Here is a 21,319-nt window from a genome sequence, read left to right on the forward strand (position 1 = left end):
TTCTGTGATTCAGAAATGCAATGCTTTGTATCTGTATATATTAGAGTGGGTTTTTTTAACATTACTCTTGCTCTTGCAAGGTAGTCTTTCTTCACACACATTTTCTCTATTCCTTCTTAGGTTAAGAACCACAACTTGTAGTTCAGGAGTTACCCATTTTCTAATTCAAAGAAATGTTATCACAGCCTGCAGGAGAGCATTTGTTTCTCAGTCACCTGACAGCTAACTTTGTAAATTGGACACAAGAGAAGAAAATACAATGAATGCCCCATGAATATAGCTCTCAATATTTCTCTTTGTTCAAGTCCAAATGTTTGGACAAGTGCCTATATTCCTGTTAGTCTGAGCCAATGGTTTCCTTGCAGCTGGCATCAGAAATGTGAGGTTAGGCTTCTCAGGGAAAAGAAAACAGTTAAGTGGACTCACTCATCAGCATTATTTCCAAGTCCACATATTCGAGCGGGAAATGGAATCTTCTTTCCCCTTTGGCAGTCTCGAGAAGTATGCTATCCAGGGTCAATTTACCTCCTCTCAAGGGTATGTTTGCTGTTTTATAAATGGTGAGCTCTGAAAAGGCAAGGCTGAAAGACTCTGCCCTGGGCTTCATATATACCATGAGTCAACTGGGAGATATGTTTGCAGAAATGAAGTTTCCACTATTTGAGCAAATTGTTTAGTGGAGGGTGTTAGGGTAGAGAGCTGCTTAAACTCTGCACAGGGAGAGCCTTGGGTCACACTCTTTTCAATTGCTTCCTTCCTTGTAAATGAAATATGACATAGGCAATGGCATAGGTCATAAATATGGAAGACATAAAATGAATTGATGATAATTGTGCATGATTGACATGTAAGTAACTTGACATATGTTAACTATTAAGAGTGAGTGTTTGTAAACTAAAAATAATAAATGGTTCATTACCTGTTAAAGGGAGAGCTCTACTATGTTTTCATTAAGCTGTCTGTTCTCTGACTGCTTCTCCCATATTTCTATGAAGAAGGCGAGGTTTATAATCGGGCTACTTGTTTGTTCACACATCTAGCTAATAGGTCTAGGAAGCCATAGAAAGAAGACTCTAATGTCACAATTCAACTCACTCCAGAGCTTTGTGAGAAAAACTACAGTTGGAAAATCAAGTCCTATCAGGTCATTTTCCAAGGTGAATAGCATGTGACTCTACCACATTTAAAAGTTGATTCAGGTTAATTCAGTAACTCAAGATGGAGAAAGTATTAGTGACTGTGAAAGCATTCATTGTGTTCCTCCAAGCCCTTTAATGTATAAACACAAATTAAAAATAGAGGTATTTGATGTTCCAAAATGAGTAACTATTAAAGTTAAGTTCCATAGAAAGTATAAAAATCACTCTATCCAAATGAGCCAAATCTGTTTCAATCCAACCACCAATTATTGAGTGTCAACTGTGAGCTCCACATGGCTTGGGAGCTGACAGTGCATTTCTAAAGTGCCACTCTCATATATATGAGCTTGTTTAAAAAATCCTCAACACAACCTTTTCAAAATTATTGCTTATATTGTGCAAATGAGAGGGTCCGAATCCAGAAATGTCAAGGCATTGACTTCATTTCACGCAGAGGCTGAGCGTAGTGCCATGGAAAGAGCATGGCTCCCCAGCCACCAGATTCAGGATAGATTAGAAAGAAGGTCTACCACATGTTTTCTAGGCCAGGGGATCCCAAAGTGTGATCCTGGACCAGAATCAGACTTACTTGGGAACTTGTTTAAAAATACAAATTTTCTAGTCCCACCCCAGTTCACCCAAATGAAAGTCTGGGAGTGGGGCCCAGCAAACAGAATCTTAACAAACTCTTCAAGAGCCTCTGATGAATGTTAAAGCCTGAGAACCTGCTGTGTTACTTTGAACAAGCCACTTCACTTCTCTGAGTCCCGATTTCTTCAGCTGCAAAATAGAGATAATACTCAGGGTTAAATGAGATACATTTGCTAAATATCTGTCCTCAATTAATGATATTATTATAATATATATTGAATCAGTAACTCCTCTTGAGGTGCTCAAAGTGTGGTAAAAGCAAAGGAGAGGGGCAATTGTAATAACACTCTGAGTTACGTGCTGTAGAGCACATAGCCAAGGCTACAGAGTGCTTAAGTCAAGCGGGTAGTCTTTCTGCTATGAAACAATGTTCACTTTTCCCCATCATCTCCACCAGGACAAACAAAATCTCTATTTACTTTGTGGTTAGGCTGGAAAACTTTGGTGTGGATTTTTAAAACCTCTTATCCAATGAATCAATGATGGCTTTGATCAAGGCTCAGATACATTTTGATATATTTGCACAGTCATCTGGCAATTGCTGCCATTTAGTCAGTGCTTCAGCCTTCATCCATTTCAATGGCCTACACAGCATTTGCTCTGCCTGGCGGGCACTAAAGGGCCTCTGCCCAATGGCCTGTTTTAACCTGAACCACAGGCGTCGTCACTGTGCCACACCAAAGGTGACTCTATCCAGAGAATGTGGGCACTCTGTAATTAGAAGAGAATTTTGAAATTCCATCCCCAGGTGCTGCGAAATTAGAATCCTGCTATTTGGAGCTGACAGATAGCCACAGTTGACTGCTGAGTCATAGACTGTGATTCATTAAACATGCCAGTTCTGTCTTCCTGGTTGTGCAAGATGCCTCCTCTACCTCTGACAATTTTCGTAATGTGAAAGAGGTCTGTGAGTTCCTGAATTGGACTGGCCTTCAAATCTTGACAAAAGGCCCCCCCCAAATGCCCATCTGTCTTTAGCTCTAGTCCTACCCTGAATCAGTCACTGCTCAGGTTTGAGGATTTCAGAGGAAAAGCCTGGCATTTCATGGGCCAAACTAAGAACCTCATAGGAAAGTTCCATTCAGAGGATGCTTTATAGGAACCACGTGGGAAAGTTTTCTCCAGTTAGAGTGGGATACTGGAGGCATCCAAGAACCTGGGAGGTCTCCACTTTTTAGCCACAAACCACATATTGATGGCACAAGCAGCTCTATTGCATGTGTTTTTATGAAAAATTGTGTCATTTATGCAACATATATTATTTATATTTCTATTACTCCACTTCTTTGAGAAGTAGCCACTGAAGTTGAGTTTACATTTTAAAAAGAGGAAATTTATTAAATGAATATAATTATATCTTTTTTTATTTCCTTCTGTGCCAGAAAAACAAGCTAAAGGAAAGTGATTCAGCCTGGCCAACAGCAACCTCCAGAGCCAAATGTAAGCACACCGTATAAATCAGACACCTAACAATGGCTGCTCAAAAGACACAGCCAGCCCTGGCTGGGGGCTCTCTGGATCTGTTGGTTGGAACGTTGTCCCATACACCAAAGGGTTGCGGGTTCGATTCTCAGTCAGGGCACGTACTCTGGTCGCAGGTTCAATCCCAGTACGGGATGTCTCTCTCTTTCTCCCTCCCTTCCTCTCTCTAAAGTCAATAAACATATCCTCTGGCAAGGATTAAAAACAAACAAAAGAAAACCACAGCCAGCAGCTGCTGAATGAAGAGCAGCTGGTGGGGAAGGGGCCCTCCCTGGCTCTGTCCTGGGAGAGGGTGGCCTTTCCCAAGCGCAAGATGATGAAAGTCCAGAAGGAGCTAATGGGCCAGTCCCACGGGCTGGCACTGCTGGGATAACAGGACAGAACCTCCCCTTTCTCCTGCATTAATACCGCTCAGGGCAGGGGCTGGAGTGGAGGTTAGTTAACAAGCTGCCGTTCTCGTTAGTGTTCCACGTTAGATCCCATGACGCCCTTGCCCTTTCTCGCCATTCATAGGATAGAGCCCCATGGGACACCCCACACTTTAGAACAAATGCCTCTCCGCTGGTATAGGAAATATATTTGGTGTTATTTTCTTGGGGTGGTTGCTGTTGCCTCTTGCTGGCTGAAGTGAAAGACTGACAGAAGACACAAAGGGATCTTTTTGGGGAGAGGGCACTGATTTTTGCTCTCCCCCTTAGCAGAAACAACGTTGGCCATTCATGCATCCTTCCCAGGCGCCTCTGTTTATGGTCGGCAGCTGCTTTGATGGAGACTTGGACTTAGATGAAATACCAGTTCCAGTTTGTAGCCCTCTTTGAATTTGCATGTAGAGTGATCATTTATTTGATTTAGATGTTCTGTACACATCTCTCAAGGCATCTTGGTTTGGCAGAGCTCATTTACTTCAGAGGATTAACATGAAGTATCTCTCCTCATAAGCCAAGTGTGAAATAGCTAGTGTTAACTCTTTCATATGTGACCTAATATGCCTTCTCACAGGCAGCGAGACTGTCTTCCACTGTTTCTCTTCAGAAGGTAATAATTAAAACCTTAATAACAAACAAACATACACACTTACATGACAAAAAAACAACAGAATTTTGTCAGAATAAAGTTTTTATTGGAGTAAATTAAAAAAATTTTTTAAAAATATGTCTTTATTAATTTCAGAGAAAGGAAGAGAGAGGGAAAGATAGAAACATTAATGATAAGAGAGTCATTGATCAGCTGCCTCCTGCACGCCCCCTACTGGGGGTCAAGCCCACAATCCGGGCATGTGCCCTGACCGAGAATCCAACCGCGATCTCCTGGATCATAGGTCCATCCTCAACCACTGAGCCACGCTGGCCGGGCTGGAGTAAGTTCTGTAACAAAATTGCAAAGAAATCATTACTCTTTATTTTCCCTTTGTTAATCAGTTAGCATACATAACATCTCAATGTTAAAAATTGGTTTAAATGACCTTCAGTGCTATTCAATTCTTACTATGTCATTTTTAATTTATTGAAAACAACTTGAACACATATTTTAATAGACTTTATATTTCAGAGCACTTTTAGGTTTACAATAAAATTGCACAGAAAGTGCAGAGTTCTCATAAATTCCCTCCCCCACAGTTTTCCTATTATTACCTCTTGTATTAGTGTGTACATTTGTTACAATTGATGAACCAAGATCAATGTATTATTATTAACTAAAGTCCACAGTTTACATTAGGGGTCAATCTCTGTGTTGTACACTCTTTGATCTTGACAAATGTATATAGCCACCACTACAGTATCATGCAGGACACTCTCCCTTAAAATGTTCTGGGCTCCATGTGTTCATCGCTCCCCTCAGCCCCAGCCCTGCCATAAACTCCTGGCAACCACTGACCTCACCGTTGCAATAGTTTTGCCTTTTTTAGAATATCATGTGGTTGGAATCATGCAATATGTAGCCTTTTTGGATTGGACTTTTTTTTTTTTTTTTTTTACTTAGCAATGTGCACTTAAGATTCCTAAATTGTTGTGTCTATTTGTGGCTTGAGGGCTCATTTGTTTTTATCACTGAATAATATTCCATGGTATGAATGTGTCACAGTTTGTTTATGCAAAACTATTTTTATTATGAAATAGTTATGTAAAATAGTATTTCAGTGTATATTATACATGGACTGGTACTATTTTTCCTTTTTTCTGTAAAGTGGCACTTTGTGTTTATGCTTTTATAACCTGTGGGAACTAATATGCTCCTTTGTGAAGAGAAGCCTTCTCCAGGAACTAGCTGTAGCTGTCATCACCGGACATCACCAGTCTTTTTCTCTTCTCCTTGGCCTTTCACTAGAGCCTACCCTCATGGTCAGCCGCCCCACCCACTGCCACCACCACACACACAAGTCCCTGCAACTCAGCTTTCCCAATAGGTTTTCAACCTAGCTTTCTCCTCAACTTCAGCATGGATCTTGGGATGATATGACATGCTACCTAGTTGCTCTCCCCAGTGATGTTTTAAGTACCTAAATTAATAGTTTCTTTATGATTCACAGCTTAACTGATCACTCACAGCATTTACCCAGTTGAGCACCTTTTCCTTTCAGACACGCATCTAGTCTGGTTTTGCCCATCACCTGGGGCTCTTTCTCAGCTTCTGTTAAGCTCACTCTACTTGCTCTGTCTCCTTCCTCAATGGTGGTGGTTCAGAAATCCATCACCAGCTTCCTCCTCGCCCCTTCAGCCTCACGCTGAAGCTATTTTCCAGGGGACTGGACAAAATACAGAATCATAAAGAAGAGTAAGGTAGAATTAACCATCTCATGAAGTTTTTGGACAGATCGTAGAAAAGAGTTTGCCTCTCCCTTTTTTCAGGCAGTACATTGTTTCTCTGATCACACTAAGGCTCTGTCACTATTCCAAGCCCTGCTGAATTTCAGACGTTATCTTGACTGAGATATTATGCAACATGATGGCTTTCCTTTGGAGTCTTCTAAATATTAAAGTCATCCCCTTTTCCCTGGATGTCTACATCTGTCTGATCTGCTACATTCACTGACCACATACAGACATCTTTATCTCCAGATCATCTCCCCTCGCCGCAAATGTCACCTCTCTCTATGCGGCTCTACTTCAGGCCCTATCATTTCACCGTATGGCACCACCTGGCCATCACAGTCCCCTCCAAAACAGCCTCCAAATTTAACCCAGGGAATCTTAATTGTCTAATTTTTCATTCTAAAAGAAATCCACCAAATCACACACACATAAATATCCCATGAGGGTGATTATGTTTTGCCTATAATCACAATAATGTTGAGCTTGAACAACATATTTGTTTTGTCATTGGATTTTGAGAATTTTATGAAAATCCTATTTGGTAACTTAGAGGTGATAGCTCTACCCTATTTGTCAAAAATGCATGTGTAAACTGAGACACTCGCATCTTTTGCCTCTTGAAATTATACAAGTGAAAGCAAAGGAAGAGCCCACTTAGTAATTGTGAGCACTGGAGCAGGGCCATGTCGTGTTGAGGTTGGGGTCTGTGTGGCTCCACTAAGCAGCCTCTCCCATTGCTTTCTCCTCCTTGTTCTGCCATGTGTGCTCAACACCCCTCCCCAATATGACCACTTTCCTTTACTCCTTGACAAACACTCAGGGTGAGGGGCTTACCATTTAGCTGGCTGACACCTTGTGTCTCAGCATCATTAACATCATTCAGCTTTTTCCAAAGGATCTGGAAAGTCGAGTCTAGAATGGCCACAGTAAACTTCCTGAGGAATCTCAGTGGCCATCAAGCCCTTGAAACTGTAAGGGCGATTTCATCCATGTTCCCTTGCACTATTAAATCTACTTCATTCACTCCTTCCATCTGCAAGTGTGGTGAACACACCACACACACACGCACACGCACACGCATGCACGCACGCACACACACACACAGAGACATCAACAAAAATAACCTGAAGATTGTGGAAGGGCTGCATATCAGTATATTGCTTATTTGTGCAAAGAACCTAAACCATGGTGAAGGGTCTTTTCCTTTGTGGCTTATGCTCAATTCTTTTACTACATTAAAGTCATAATATCTACTCAAGTTGGTTCCATGCTCTCCTAATATTTATTGCCTGCCCTGCAACTCCTGAAATCATTCTTTCCTGTTACCAAACTGATGTTCCTCTGACAATTCTTCACAGTTATTCCCAAGTTACATACAAAGTCAAGTGTAAGAGACCCAGGTTTCTTACAGAGGCTTGTCTATGGCTTAGGGATTTCATTTGTTTGTTTGTTTGTTTGTTTGTTTGCCAAGCCCCCCCCCAACCATTTTCTTTCTTGTCTCTATATGACTGGTCTCAGAGTTGAAACCTTTAAAAATGTGTTGAAAGCTGCCCATCTTTAGAGGTACACTTTCAAAAAGTGACATAACATCTACAGAATTTCACCTGTTAAAACATCACTCTAAGGGAAGTTAGCATTTGTTTACTTGCTGGGCAATTAATTGAATCTCATTTAAAGAGTGTGGAAGGCTGGCAGGCAGTGTAAGAGCCATTTATAGAAAATGCAGAGGTAAGGGCACCTGTCAATAACATGGGGAAAAGGTTACCACACTTCCAAATGTAATAGCTGTCATTTTATTAGATTTAAAAGATCAATTAGGACAAAAGGTAATTAGCATTGAGCTGCCTACGTTGAGAGTTATCATGAACAGACAAAGTATTGCCTATAAAATTGTTGATTGTCAAGAAACACTGTTATCTTACCAAGTTGGTTTGTGCATATTGGAGCATTACTGTATCCACAGTCATTAATTAAAAGCAATTTCATCATTATTCACTGACACATTCTTAAATGAGGGCAATTCGTTTTCCATCAAGAGATCATTGTTGGGTATGTATAAATGACTGTCTCTTCTTTAAATACAGGGAGCTAATGTAGGATCAAAACTGAGCTGTTTCTCAGTGTCTGGTGCAGATTTAGGGAGTTCTAGCAGGATTCTCAGAATCAGTCTTTCTTTGGCTGGTTTCTGGAGAAGATGACCTGCTATGCATTTGCAGTTGCAGAATTATTAATCACTTGCTCTAGCTGGAGTGGCTGTTATTTGCCATTATCTGGTTTGCATAAGCTTTTTAGGGTAGTAATATTAAGCCTTTGATACTTTTTTATGCCTCAATGTTAGAATTCTCTGGATCTGAGTTGCCTCCTTAGAGGAAAGAAAATAAATGCAGTTTCTGTGGAGCAGTCTGAAGCATCACTCAAACCTCATTTACTTCTCACTGGCTTGGTACACAGTCCTGAATGAAGCTGTTTAAAACAGTGAAAACACTGCAGAAGCAAAACTTTCTTTTTTTCTTAATTTGAGAGAAAATTAGGAATGTCTGGGAATGAGCTTTGCTGCCAGAGGAAATATCTTCCGAAGCCTGTCTTTCCGTCCCACTAAAAAACTATGATAGAGCTTAATAAGCCCAGCCTGTCAGTCACCATCTGCACCCCAGAGAAGAGAGCTCTTACTATCTGCAATAAAAGTCTAATTTATTTAGATTTCCTGTTGTGTTCTGAAATTGCTTTCCATAGTTTCTGTAGAGTTCATAGTCCACTAAATCAGGATATAAATTTTTGGTTAGGAATTCGGTTTAGCAATACCCACAGGAAAGTTCCAACATTTCTCCCTATTCTTTCTTCTTAAAACATCCTCTTCATAAGTAATGACCTTGAAAAAAACCATTTTTGTCCTATGAAGGAAGATATATGAGTATCTAAAGACCATCACAAAGTAAAAATAAATCAACCTCATGTTTTTGCATAGTATACCACGGTAATTGAAAACAAACACCACTATACACGTTTCCCTTCTCCATTTTCTTAAATATGCAGGCCCTGACCTCTAGTCGCCTAGAATTTAAAATAATATAGAGGTCAGAGAATTTTTTTTCCAAAAAAAAAAGAAAAAATCAGAGAAGAATATGCCACACTTTCAGAAGAAATTCTAGACTCTCTCTAGAATGCCTTCCAAATGTTGCATTCTCTATAACATGTTCTGGTTTTTGACATTTTAATCTCTACTGCTGAGTTCTTTGTTCACTAAGAGGCACGTTGATAAGAGAGACAGGGTCATGGTTAGCAGTGTCTGATATGGCCTTTTGAACAGATTCTCTCATTTTTATAAACTCACTGGATGTTCTACGAACCCTGCTAATTGAAAGAATATTTATCACTGGCCTTTCAGAAACGTTGGAGGAACATAGCTGGCAGAGGCCAATGTCTTAACCTCACTTTAAAGATACACTCCTTTCCCAGTGTCATTCTTTTGGAAGACTGAGAGTCCATTGGGAAGGGACAATATTATTACAATTTTAGAGTGGGGGAAAAATGCCAAAAAATATTTAGTACTGTATAGATTAACAACAAGCAGTTTAAAAAAAAGAAAAAGAAGTGATCAAACAAAATAGGCTAGAATCTTGTCCTAGGAATGACCAGGCTTCATTCAAAGTACAAATCTTTCTAAATATTCACCCGCTGGCTGTGACAGGGTTCACCTGTGCTAGGACATGCACTGTTCCCCTTGCCTCTCACTGCACCTCGGAGCTCTTCCCTCTCCAGCTCTGCAGACAGCACAGCCCGTCCGTTAAGAAGCTGCCCAGGACTCATGGTAGAATAAGGGAGACTAAAGCCAGGAGAAAAGTAAAGATGTGGGACGAAAATGTCATTTTCATAAGTAAGGAGGCCGGGGCTCGAAGAGGAGGAATGACTTACCCAAGATGACACAACTACGTGAGCAGGGAAATTCTAACAAATATAAATGAGGGTAGCAATTTTAGTTTCTTTTTGGAATCTGAGACAAAATTTTAACCAGTAGGCAGTATCTCTACCCATTAGCTTAAAAAGCACAGGCCATTTTTTTCAGTATCAGAGAAGTTACACGATAGTCACCTCTAACATATAATCTTCCACTCACACATTCCTTACTTAGTCTTTAGCACTGTATGGGCAAGAGGGATACAATGATAAAAAAAAAAAAAGCATAAGATAACAACAATTAAATAGATTATAAGCCCTTCATTCATTTATTCAACTAAGATTTATTGAACTTTTATTACATACCAGGCTCTGATGTAGGCACTAGAAATGAAGTCCTGGACAGACAAGTAAGCAAATAAGCTTTATCCATGTCATGAAAATCATTACTATGGAGATTAGTCCTAGATGAAAATCACAGGGATATAAATTGGAGGGAGAAATAAATCAATGATCTTTGGGTTGAGGGACAGTTCTTCCCTGAGGAAGTGACATTTGAGTTGAGACCTATGATTAAAAACAACCATCTGTGTGAAGATGCACCGCATGTGTGAAGAGAGCACCTAGGACAGCCACAAGCAGGAGAAACCTGGACACCTCCAAGCAGCAAAAGGGAGCCAGGAGGCTGGCGCTCATGGGTAACACTGGCCCCAGCAGGAGTCTCCAGCTCCTTGCACACATCCAGCAGTTACCCCCAACTAATTTTTTTCTATATAAATTAGTGTCCTGAACTTTGTAATAGGAAATGAGCCCATGTTTATTAGTGGTAAGTTCCTAACCTCCTTCCCCATGGCCATGGCCTTAATCCATTGTCCTCTAGTTTCACTCTAAGCCTTAGGTCTCATATAGGAGCTCTCCCCCTAGAACAGTCATCATATCAGATTAAATTCTCTGAGCTGTTACTGCTCAAAACGTTATGTGATAGGTTACAGTAGTTTAACCCAGAAGCTTTATTCTCCCCTATTCAGCAATATCTTCCCCCAAACTTAGCCAGATTATTATCAAAAAGACCCCAATGTCAGCATTACTTTTGCCTGGACCTCCCCTCCCACCTGACAGGCAGTGCTACTGCTCCCTCCCTAAGGCTGCAATCATCCATCTCTGTGGTTTCAGTCTTGGGATCATTCCTATTCAGAATAGCCTGGTCTCTCGTTTCTATATCAAAATGGTTCTCATTGTTTAAATTTAGCTCAACTTATTTTTTAAATTTTTATTCTTCAATTACATTTGGCATTCAATGCTGTATTAGTTTCAGGGGTACAGCACAGTGGTTAAACATTTATATAACTTACAAAGTGATCCTGCCGGTAAGTCTAGTATCCCCCTGGCACCATACATAGTTATCACAATATTGTGGACTATATTCCTTATGCTGTACCTTACATCCCCATGACTATTTTCTACCTACCAATTTGTACTTTTTAATCCCTTTACCTTTTTTATCCCTTCAACCTCCCTCTCATCTGGCAGCCATCAGTTTGTTCTCTGTGTCTATGAGTCTGTTTCTGTTTTGTTTTTGCTTTTTAGGTTAGCTCAAATAACCCTTCAGTCACTCCAAAGACTCAGAGACCAGGCTATGACATGGAAGAATGTCTATTACTTTTTACTTTTAAAAATCTGCTAAAATTGAGCCCTGAATCTGTGTAAAAAGAATCTGTGTTAAAAAAAAAAATCTTCCCAGGTAGGTCTGAGAAGGTTCAATTATGTGTGAATGCCTGTTGATATAAAGTGAATAGACTTTTTGTCAGTTTATTTATTATGGGCATGTGGCCCTGGGATAAACATCTTTTTCCGTGATGGCCATAGTGCGTCCCTGTGTTGGATTTTATATTTCACAATACATCGAACGAGACAGGCTAATGTAGCTGATTTAAACCTGCCATTTCTGCTGGTGATGGAGGCCGCTCAAAATCTACTACCTGCTGAAGGAACAATAGATTATCATCATCTTCTTTCAGGACTGTTTTCCAGAAATAATTGAAGATATTTTCTTAAAGTCAGTTGTGAGATTGGCAATGAGTATGAATTATATTGTGCTCAAATCATCATTGCAGGTTATATTTCTTGAGCAAAGATGGGAAAGAGAAAAGCATAATTGTATATGGAGAAAACAGCCAACTTCTGACACTTAATTTCTTTCTTCCTGAAAAATGGTAACTCTTCCTGTTTCTAAATTACAGTAAACAAAGTGATAAGCAACTGCCTGGAACAAATACATCCTGAATTTCCCATCACTATAATTTCATAAAAATCTAAAAAAAAAGAGAGAGCACAGAAGCAAATCATGAAGAGTTATATATGTGGGCCAACATCCCAGTTTCTTGTTAAGCTCATCTTGAGTACTCTGTGGCCCTGTGCTAGTTGTCAGAAAGACTCTATGTGTTCAGTTACTTGATAACAAGACCGAGAAATGGACTTGGAGTCTATGAGAGCTATTTAGAGTTGTCCCTATAGTAACTAGAGTCATAAGCAGGACCATTCACTAACCTTGGTCTTGTGAGAGGTAAATGAGAGTGAGGAGAGGTCAGTGCAAAACCATCCACTATGAAATAAGACCAGGAGAGTCAGGAGAGCTCAAAACATAATGGAAAGTCATCTGTTTATGGACTCATAAATAGATAACATACAACTCCCAGGATCCTCTGTACTTCAACAGTCCTCCGATGGTCCTATTTCATTCTTATTGCCCAAATGCTCTCCCATCCTGACTATTAGCACCTTATTTTTAGTGGTTTGCCTTGGCCTCAGCATTATTTTAAGTTCTATGCCCTTTTAAATGCCCCCACTTCTAATCAAAACCTGCCCATTTATTCATTGTGTGGGACAACAGCTTTACACACTTTGAGTTGTGATGACCAACCCAGCAAATCAACCAGAGGTGGGGTGAAGAACTTGATGTGTTACTTTATAGGTAGCACTATTAACAGGGAAGTTTCAGCTCTAAGGAGTAGAATGGGGATTTTTAGGACAGGGCCTCTAAAGAAATTCCATTTTATGAAAATTTCAGGAATTTTCTTCAGATTGGATCTCTCTGAAATTACTTCATGTCGGCAGGTACCTGTTCTGCTTAAGCATGATGTCCCTCTAGGATGGCACATTTCCATCACTATAGGCAAAATTCAGATTCAACATAAATTTTACAAATTGTAGGCAGGGTTAAGCTCACTCAACTCAATAATCTCAACTTGAACAGATCAGTTGTGAGAATTAATTGTAAGAATTAGTTTCCAAATAAAAGAAATAGCACAAAACAGGATGAACTAGAACAAGTTTAGCAATATTACTGGAGGGGGTGGTGAGGGCTTTATTTGACCAAGAGAAAATTAAGGGTGTTCCATTGTATACAATGTAAAATTTTCAAGTGTTGAAGAACTTATTCATGTATGTTTTAAATGGATGATGGTTGGTATCAAATTGCTATGTTAATTAAAACCAATGCATTCATTTAAGTGATAATGTGAAAATTTCATCAAAATCATGAATATTTATAATACTCAAGAAATTGCACCTTCATAGTGAATTTATGATGAAGAATTTTAAATTCCAACCTAAAATATGTAGTGGATATATTTTTTCAAATTTCTTTTAGGGAACACATCATAACCAATTTGAATCACTGACTTAAAATATAGGCACATGATCCCTTGGACTCCAAATTCTTCAAAGAACGTTTGGACAGTAGTGAGAAGTATTGGTGTGAGCTATTGGGAGAGAGAATGGATCGCTATGCCAAGAGGAGGCATTCTGACATCAGAGCCCAGCATTCACATTCCAGGTTACAGTGTCACTTAGAAGCTGCTGGTGAGGGGCAAGTTAGCCAACCTCTTATCCTGCTCCTCGCTGAGCTGGTGATTCCAGCAGGAACAGGAGGAGATAGCACATAATATGTCGAGTGTCCAGGATGCGAGTATCCCTCACATGGAGTGGGTATTAAAAAGGTCCAGCAACTGTGTCTGCTCAGAGTTTCTCTATGAAAAGGTCATGAAGTTTGAGTCTTAAGTGTCAACTGGTTTTTATCATTTTAATTTTCACTTTGCTTGGAATACAAGAAAAAGTTTTACATTCTGATTCCCAGTTTTTGTGCACAGGCATCTCCAAAACAAAAGTGCTGAAAAGGGATAACGCACGGAAATTATGCTTGTTTTTAGCATAGAAACAGTTACCAAAAATATGTGAAGGAAACTTGGAAAGGTGTTATAAGATGCTTCCTTATAGCCTGAAATAGAAACAAACAAAAAAAGTACCTCACAGTGGCATTTCCAGTAACAAATATGCATCATAAGCACAACTTAAGGGACGTCCTCTTTAGAACATACATTCGCTCCTACAAAGACCCTCTTCCCTGCCAGCTGCCGTAGCTCACCCTCACTGCCCGTCAGCAGCCTGAACGTCTTTCTTTGTCGTGCTCTGGGTGGGCTTAAGCTCTGAGGAGAGTGTGGCATCTAATAAATGGTAGTGACCACCAGCGTGTAGGTAATAGTGACACTGCATCCTGGTATCTGAAGTGTGGCATTGTATCGTGCCTACCTGTGGCGATGTCTGGTACTGTTCTATTTGCTGCAGGTGTCATCAGATTTTTCTTCCAAACCTACTAAGGCATGACACTGAGATAATGCTATGGGAAATTCAAAAGGGGCTTTGACCATAAAGAGGCTTACTGTTTATTCAGAAAGGCAACCATGTCCAGAAGAAACAGCACAGTAAACATGACACTAGAGAGCTGGGGAGGACTAGTGCCAGGCAGTGAAAGCTATAGGCTGAGAACAATTGTCCTGCAGACATGAGTGATCCTAAGGTGTGATTAGCTGGCACACAGAGGCGAGAGTAGGCAGATGGGAGGAGAGCCAGAGGCAATTGTGAGTTGGCTCCTCTGAGCACTGCAAATAGGTTACCTGAGGAATCTGGCCTCTGACTATGGCCGGAAGTTCCTCTAGGGATTGGAGAAACACAGACCCACAGAGTGGAAATAGATCTTTTTTTTTCTTGTGATTCTGATGTAGGGGCGGGTACCTGACATGTGGGGATATGTTACTGTACACATTGTATGTTTATTTACTCATATTTCTAGTAAATCTAAATCCCACAGAAGCTTCTGCTGTTTTGAAGACTTAGGATAGTCTTTTCTCCTTCATGAAAGATGCAGAAGAGATGGACTCTGATATATGATTTATGGTGTGGGGGCAGATGCTATTTTTCTGTTACTAGTGAGAGATGTTTAAGAGCAGAAAAATTTCCCTCTGTCTCAATGGCTATGACATTAGTTCTACAATAAAAGCATGTACTGTCCACCTTTTAAAGGATTTCTTAGGTTCTCATCAATGAGCAGTTTCTAAGAGCCCACTGTTGATATAGCCTTACCCCTTCTGCCTGGAAGTCTTTTATTCTTTGTCCCAATGCATTTCACTCTTTGAGGTCCATCTCAAAAGTCTCCCACATCCGAAAGCCTTCCTTGATTGCTCCTACTCTTGGTAACCACTTCCTCTGTGGAATATTCTGAGATCACTTTAGCTCTTTTATGAAACTTAGCAAATCCGCTTTGCAGTATAGCCATTTATTCCTGTCAAAACCCTCCACAAGTTGTTGGTTACCTAAGGACAGGGGCAAGATTTAATTACCGAGGAACAACCTGAGTCCTCAGCATAATACACAGAACAGTGATTTAAATTGTGTTGACTTGATTGAAAGCCTTTGGATAATCTCTCCTGAGTCTGCATTTCTCAACATGAAATACCCTTCTTTCTAGCATTTTGGAGGAATCAGTGATGTACTACCCAGATCCCCTTCAGGAACAGGGAAATTCTTGCCCCAGCTGCTGGGAGTCCACCCTGAAGGTGGTCCCCTCACCTTCAACTGCTGAGGGCTTCCTCTCCCAAGGTCCCACCCAAACCAGGACAGTCCGGCCCCCAGTGACCAAGGGTCAGAAAGGCCTGGCACCCTCACCCACTGGGGGACAATGTGCCGCATCATCTGCCCCTCAGGTCTGCAGGGGTCTTTCACTGCAATGGCAACTGCATCCCAGCTCCACCCTTCCCTCTGCTTGATCCTACCTCCTTTCCAAGTGTGTTCATCCCAAAAGCACTCCCTAAAAGTGACCTGTGCTCTATTTTCCCTTTTTGTCCCTTTTTGAAGAACACAGAAAGCATGTTGACTAGATGGGTTTTATTTTGTCATTTTATTTTGTCATTTACCTCTCCCCATACTCACGAGGATAGTGAATGTAGAGAAGAAGATCCAAGACTTTTATAGTGATGTTCTGCTAGGTGGCCAATGGTGTTTTAATATCCCAAATATGCTGCCTCTCTCATTTTTCTGGAAATAAATACAACAGATGGTTGGTAGAAGAAACTAAACTACATGTCTAGTTCTCCTGGGGCTTGTTTAACTTATCTTTCCAAAACAAATAGTCGTACTATGTTTACTTGCCAACAGAGAAATACCTGAAATCATACTCCATTTCCTATTTGCAGAAGACGTAATGTCAGAAAGGTTGAGATAATTGTTCGGGTGCTTCAAAAGCCTGTTATAAAGAAAATCCCACATTATAAATTATGTATGAAAAGATACAGATGTAAAATGCTTTGGAGGAAACAAACTAGTTTATAAAAGAAAACTCATTTTATGTATTTTCTTAGATAAAAGGCATGACCCCATTTTGGGAGAAAGCAGTTGAAAATCTACATGTGAAGCCACAACATCAAAATGTAACATTCTTGAAAAATACCAATTTCAAGTGGTATTATAAAGCTAGTCCAGAAAATTCAATCTTTCTGCACATTTGATTTGTAAGATGTCAAATTCATGTTCGGTAGTGTGATAGTTTGGGAATCCATTTAAAGTTCTTAAGAAAAAGATGTAGTCTACAGAAATCACAGTTTAAACTTGCAACAAGTCTACAGTAGAGATTAATAATAGCCAGGAAATGGCTTAGTGATAAAAATATAAATGGAAAATAACATGTATTTTAACGGCATGATTTCTTACTGTACAAATCTTTATGATAACAAAACTTGATTTTGTTGTTTTTAATATTAAAAAGTACATCAAACCCTTTAATGGAAAAAAAAGAGATGCTGGCTACATATTTAAATGGTTTATAATTTTTTGAATATGAATACTAAGAAACTAGCTCTTTATAGAAAATTTTTAAACGCTGTGAAATTTCATCTTCGTGAACATGTATGATGTGCCAGACATTTGTAATGTATAATTACACTTGTTTCACACCCATATTTTGAGGTATTGTCACTCCTATTTTAAAGAAAAAGAAAAAAGGCTCAGAGAGGTTATGTAAATTGCCTAAGGGAAGGTGTCAGTGATGGCGAGAGACTCCAGGACCTTTTCTAGCTTCATTACAATGTGAGCTCAGCCTCAAAGTGAGTCTGTTTTCCCGGTTTCAGGATGGGCTCACTTTCGATTGGGACTGTATTTAGCTCTTGGAAATTGTCATACTACTTTTTTGGGGGGGGATTGGGGAGAGTCTGAAACCTTTTGAAGTGTATTTCTTCTTTTTACATTTTTTTCAAACTTACCAAAGAGTGACTTTATTGTTTTACCCAAAGATCTAGAGAATATTTTTCTTTATCTTTGAAGTTTAATAGTTGTTTTGTAGGATGTGTCTCAGAATCTATTGTCTTATGGGTATTGTCTCATGTTCACTGTGCCCCTTTTAACATTTATATTCAGGTCTTTATTCCCAGAAGTTTTTAATTATAATTTTAAATATTAGTTGAGTTCATTGTTTGGTTTTACTTCTTCAGGGACTCTATGGTAGATTGTTTTTTTCTGTATCTTTGTCATTTTACTTTTAATAGTTTACCTCTCTTTCTTTCTTTCTTTCTTTCTTTCTTTCTTTCTTTCTTTCTTTCTTTCTTTCTTTCTTTCTTTCTTTCTTTCTTTCTTTCTTTCTTTCTTTCTTTCTTCTTTCTTTCTCTCTTTCTTCTTTTTCATGTTTCTATTTTCATGACTCTTCCCAATGCCCTTTATTATATTTTTAGTTGAGTATATCCTTCCTTGAATGTTTGTCATTTATGTTCATTTCTGATAAGATATTGTATTTTCCCTCCTTTTTTAAATTAGTCAAGCCTTACCTCTCATCTTTCTTTTTCCACTGCTATTCATTTTTGTGCTGAGTTTCTGAGTTTGAGTCAAGTTATTTTTCCATATCTGATATTGCTTTTTATGATATTTAACTCATGCTAGAGGGTTGTGCTGCAGCTTTCTTCTGTTTTATATTTGATTTTCAGTTCTTTGTAAAGGTTTTAGGTTTTCATCAAACCATTGGTAACCATTCCTTCCCTTTAGGGGAGCGAATTTGAGTGGCTACAAGGTTTCTTAGTTAAAAAGTGCCATCTTCTACGGGTACACAGAAGTTTAGTTTCTTCAATATGTGGGTTATTGGGGACAGGTTGGTTTTGCTGTTCCTTGTTTCTATGACATGCTTTAATTTATGTGGACCTCTTCATTTGCACTGGTCGCTCTCTGCATGGATGGGCCTGAGAGCCATTTCTCTCTTCTGAGATTTCTTCCCACAGCTGTCATTTGGGTCTGCACATTTTCAAGCCTCTTCCTTTCTGTGCCTGGGTGGCAATTCTCTCCAGGTCTCACCTGTTTTCATATTTCACCCTGTAGGGTGGGACCCAGCTCTCTGGGTGATCTCCAGCTGGTTTCCACCACTTCTCGCTGCTGCACTCTCCCCTGCTCTGCGTGCTCTCCACCTGACTCCCTGCTCCTCCCGCCCTCTGCAGCTGCCTCCTTGGCCTGGACATTCATTTCCCACTTACATGTCAAATGACTTTCGTGACAGTCCCTGTGTCCTTGTTACACAATGGGTGTGGTTTACATCTTTGTTCTTTGGAATTGTGTGGAGATTCAGAGTTTGAAACTATAAAGTAGAATTGTTTGTTCTAATTTTAAATATTCTTATATAATTTTACCTATAAAATCTGTCAAATGCTGAAAATATGCACTAGAATATCCCATTACCATTGCTCTGTTTTCTGGTCCTACTGCGTTTTCAGAGTTTTCCCTCAGTGAATATTGTTATGTTGTTTGGTACTGTAAGGGAGGGAAAAGTTTTCCTTGGCCCCCTTAGGATCCCTGGGTCTGAAAATTAAACCAACAAAGACATTAATAGGAAGAAAACATACAAATTGTATGAAGTTTTGCATGCACTTGGGAGCCTTCACAAAGGCATAACAACCTAAAGAAGTGACCAGGGGAGGAAGCTTTCATGACTTTTAGACAAAGAAACAATACATTTGTGGAAAATTGACAAGACAAAGAGGCTTGGTCTGTGAGTAGTGAGTAAATGGTGAAGTCACAAGCTTTGTTTACACAGCCTCCTTGGCCCTAAATTCCTTGTGTCTGGTGATTGGATGTCTCCCTTCCTCCTGGAACAGCGAGAGTACCTCTCACTCTGGAGATTTATCTCCTACTTTCAGGGAAGGTAGTTGGGGGAGGTCAGAGTGACCTTCTGCTTCTGCCATTTTCTCCAACTCCTTCAGCAGGAGGTATTCAATAGACCAAGGCGCCATATTCCGGGGAGTATGTCCTGGACTCCATCAGGACATAAAAGATTATGACAACTGTATTTTCCTTGCGGATGATAATTTCTGGCAATTTATAACTTCTGTCACATTTAACAGCTTTGGCCTCAAATTCCACTTCTCTGGTATTACTGTCACCATGGCTGATCTCTCCTGGCCTGCATTTGCCTGGTGACTCTGACCATCCTTCCATTTTCATTTCTTCTTGGTTATTTTACATCAGATGTATCTTAGGAACAACAAGACGTGATATATTTTGCTTTTGATCTACATATGAGATTCTTGAATTTTGAAAGAAAAATCCCGCCACCCAATATTTAGTATAATCATTTATACATGTGCTTTTATTTCTATTCTATTATTTTGCCAAGTTTTGTTTTTTTTTACTTTTGTTCGTTCAAAAGCATCCTCCCATCTTTCTTGCCACACTACATCCACATTATCTCAAGCCCCAGCTATCTCATCTCTTCATTTTCACTCTGTTAAAAAATGCAGTCTTTCTACAGCAGCCAAAAGAATATCTTAAACATTTAAACTAAAACATATCGCTCCCCTGCTAAAACATTTTAATTACCACAGGTTGCAATTGGAATAACTTGCAGATTCACATGGCGCAACCTGTGGCCTTGCCTGACTCTTGCCTCCTCCCACTTTGCTCTCCTGCTGACACTCTGCTCAGGTGACAAGGCTTCCTGCTCCGCCAGCTTCTCCTCCTCCACTATCTCTTTAAAGTGCTCCACAAATTTGGGGTGGACTTAGGGACTTTCCCTTGACTCATTTTGGAAGTATTTTTCTAATTCTTCCAATGGCAAGCTCCTTTCATCCTCTTTGATCTCAGAATAGGTGTCACTTTCTTTGATGGTATCGATAACATTGGATGATCTATTTCCTCCAGAGCAGTAGGCAATAAATAAATGAAATAATGAGAAATTGTGAGGTCACGAGTGCTAACATGTAGCTCTATGAGGCCGGGGGCCACATTTGACTAACTAAGCATTGTATCATTTGAAGCACTCACACATTTGTAGAATGTGAATGCAAATGTACACTGTGCTTTCAACTATATGAAATAAACACTTAGAACCTGCCATCACCTCATCCATATGTTACCATATCCTCTCTCTGCTCTCTCCCTTCCAGTCTGTTGGTCCTGAAATTACTCTATTGGTGATTTACTCCTAGGTGCAAAATCCAATAGCCCTGTTTCTGACTCTCTTACTGTACCTCTCTGCAGCCTTCCAGTGTTGACCACTCCCCTTCTCCCTGAGAACAGACTCCAGCGCCAGGCTACTTTAGTTTGAATCCCAGCTCCCCTGCTTCACAGCTGGGAGACACTGGAGAGTTTACTTACACACTCTACCTTAGTTTCCTCATCTGCCAAGCATGACTAGGTTTGATGAAAATTAAATGAATTAATATGTGTGAAGTCTCCCAGGAGTGCTGGCCCCATCAGTAAGCAATGGTGGTGGCGGCTCTCTTTTCTCTGTGCCACCAGCTCACTGCTTCCCCTCGCACTCCTGACCAGCCCCTTTTGCCTCTTTTCTGTGCTCTGCATCCGTCATCTGTCCGTAAAGTTTGCCTTTCCTCTCCTGAATGCTCTCTCCACGTGATCTCACCTACTCTCCTGTTTTAAGCCATCTTTTATTGGCATCTGACTATTCCACAGTACCTAAGTCTAAACATACCTAGATGTAAGTTATTATGCTTTTGCTTCTCAGTTACTAGAAACCACTGAGAA

This window comes from Miniopterus natalensis, chromosome 16 (assembly GCF_054644295.1).
Source record: "Miniopterus natalensis isolate mMinNat1 chromosome 16, mMinNat1.hap1, whole genome shotgun sequence".
Lineage (NCBI taxonomy): Eukaryota > Metazoa > Chordata > Mammalia > Chiroptera > Miniopteridae > Miniopterus > Miniopterus natalensis.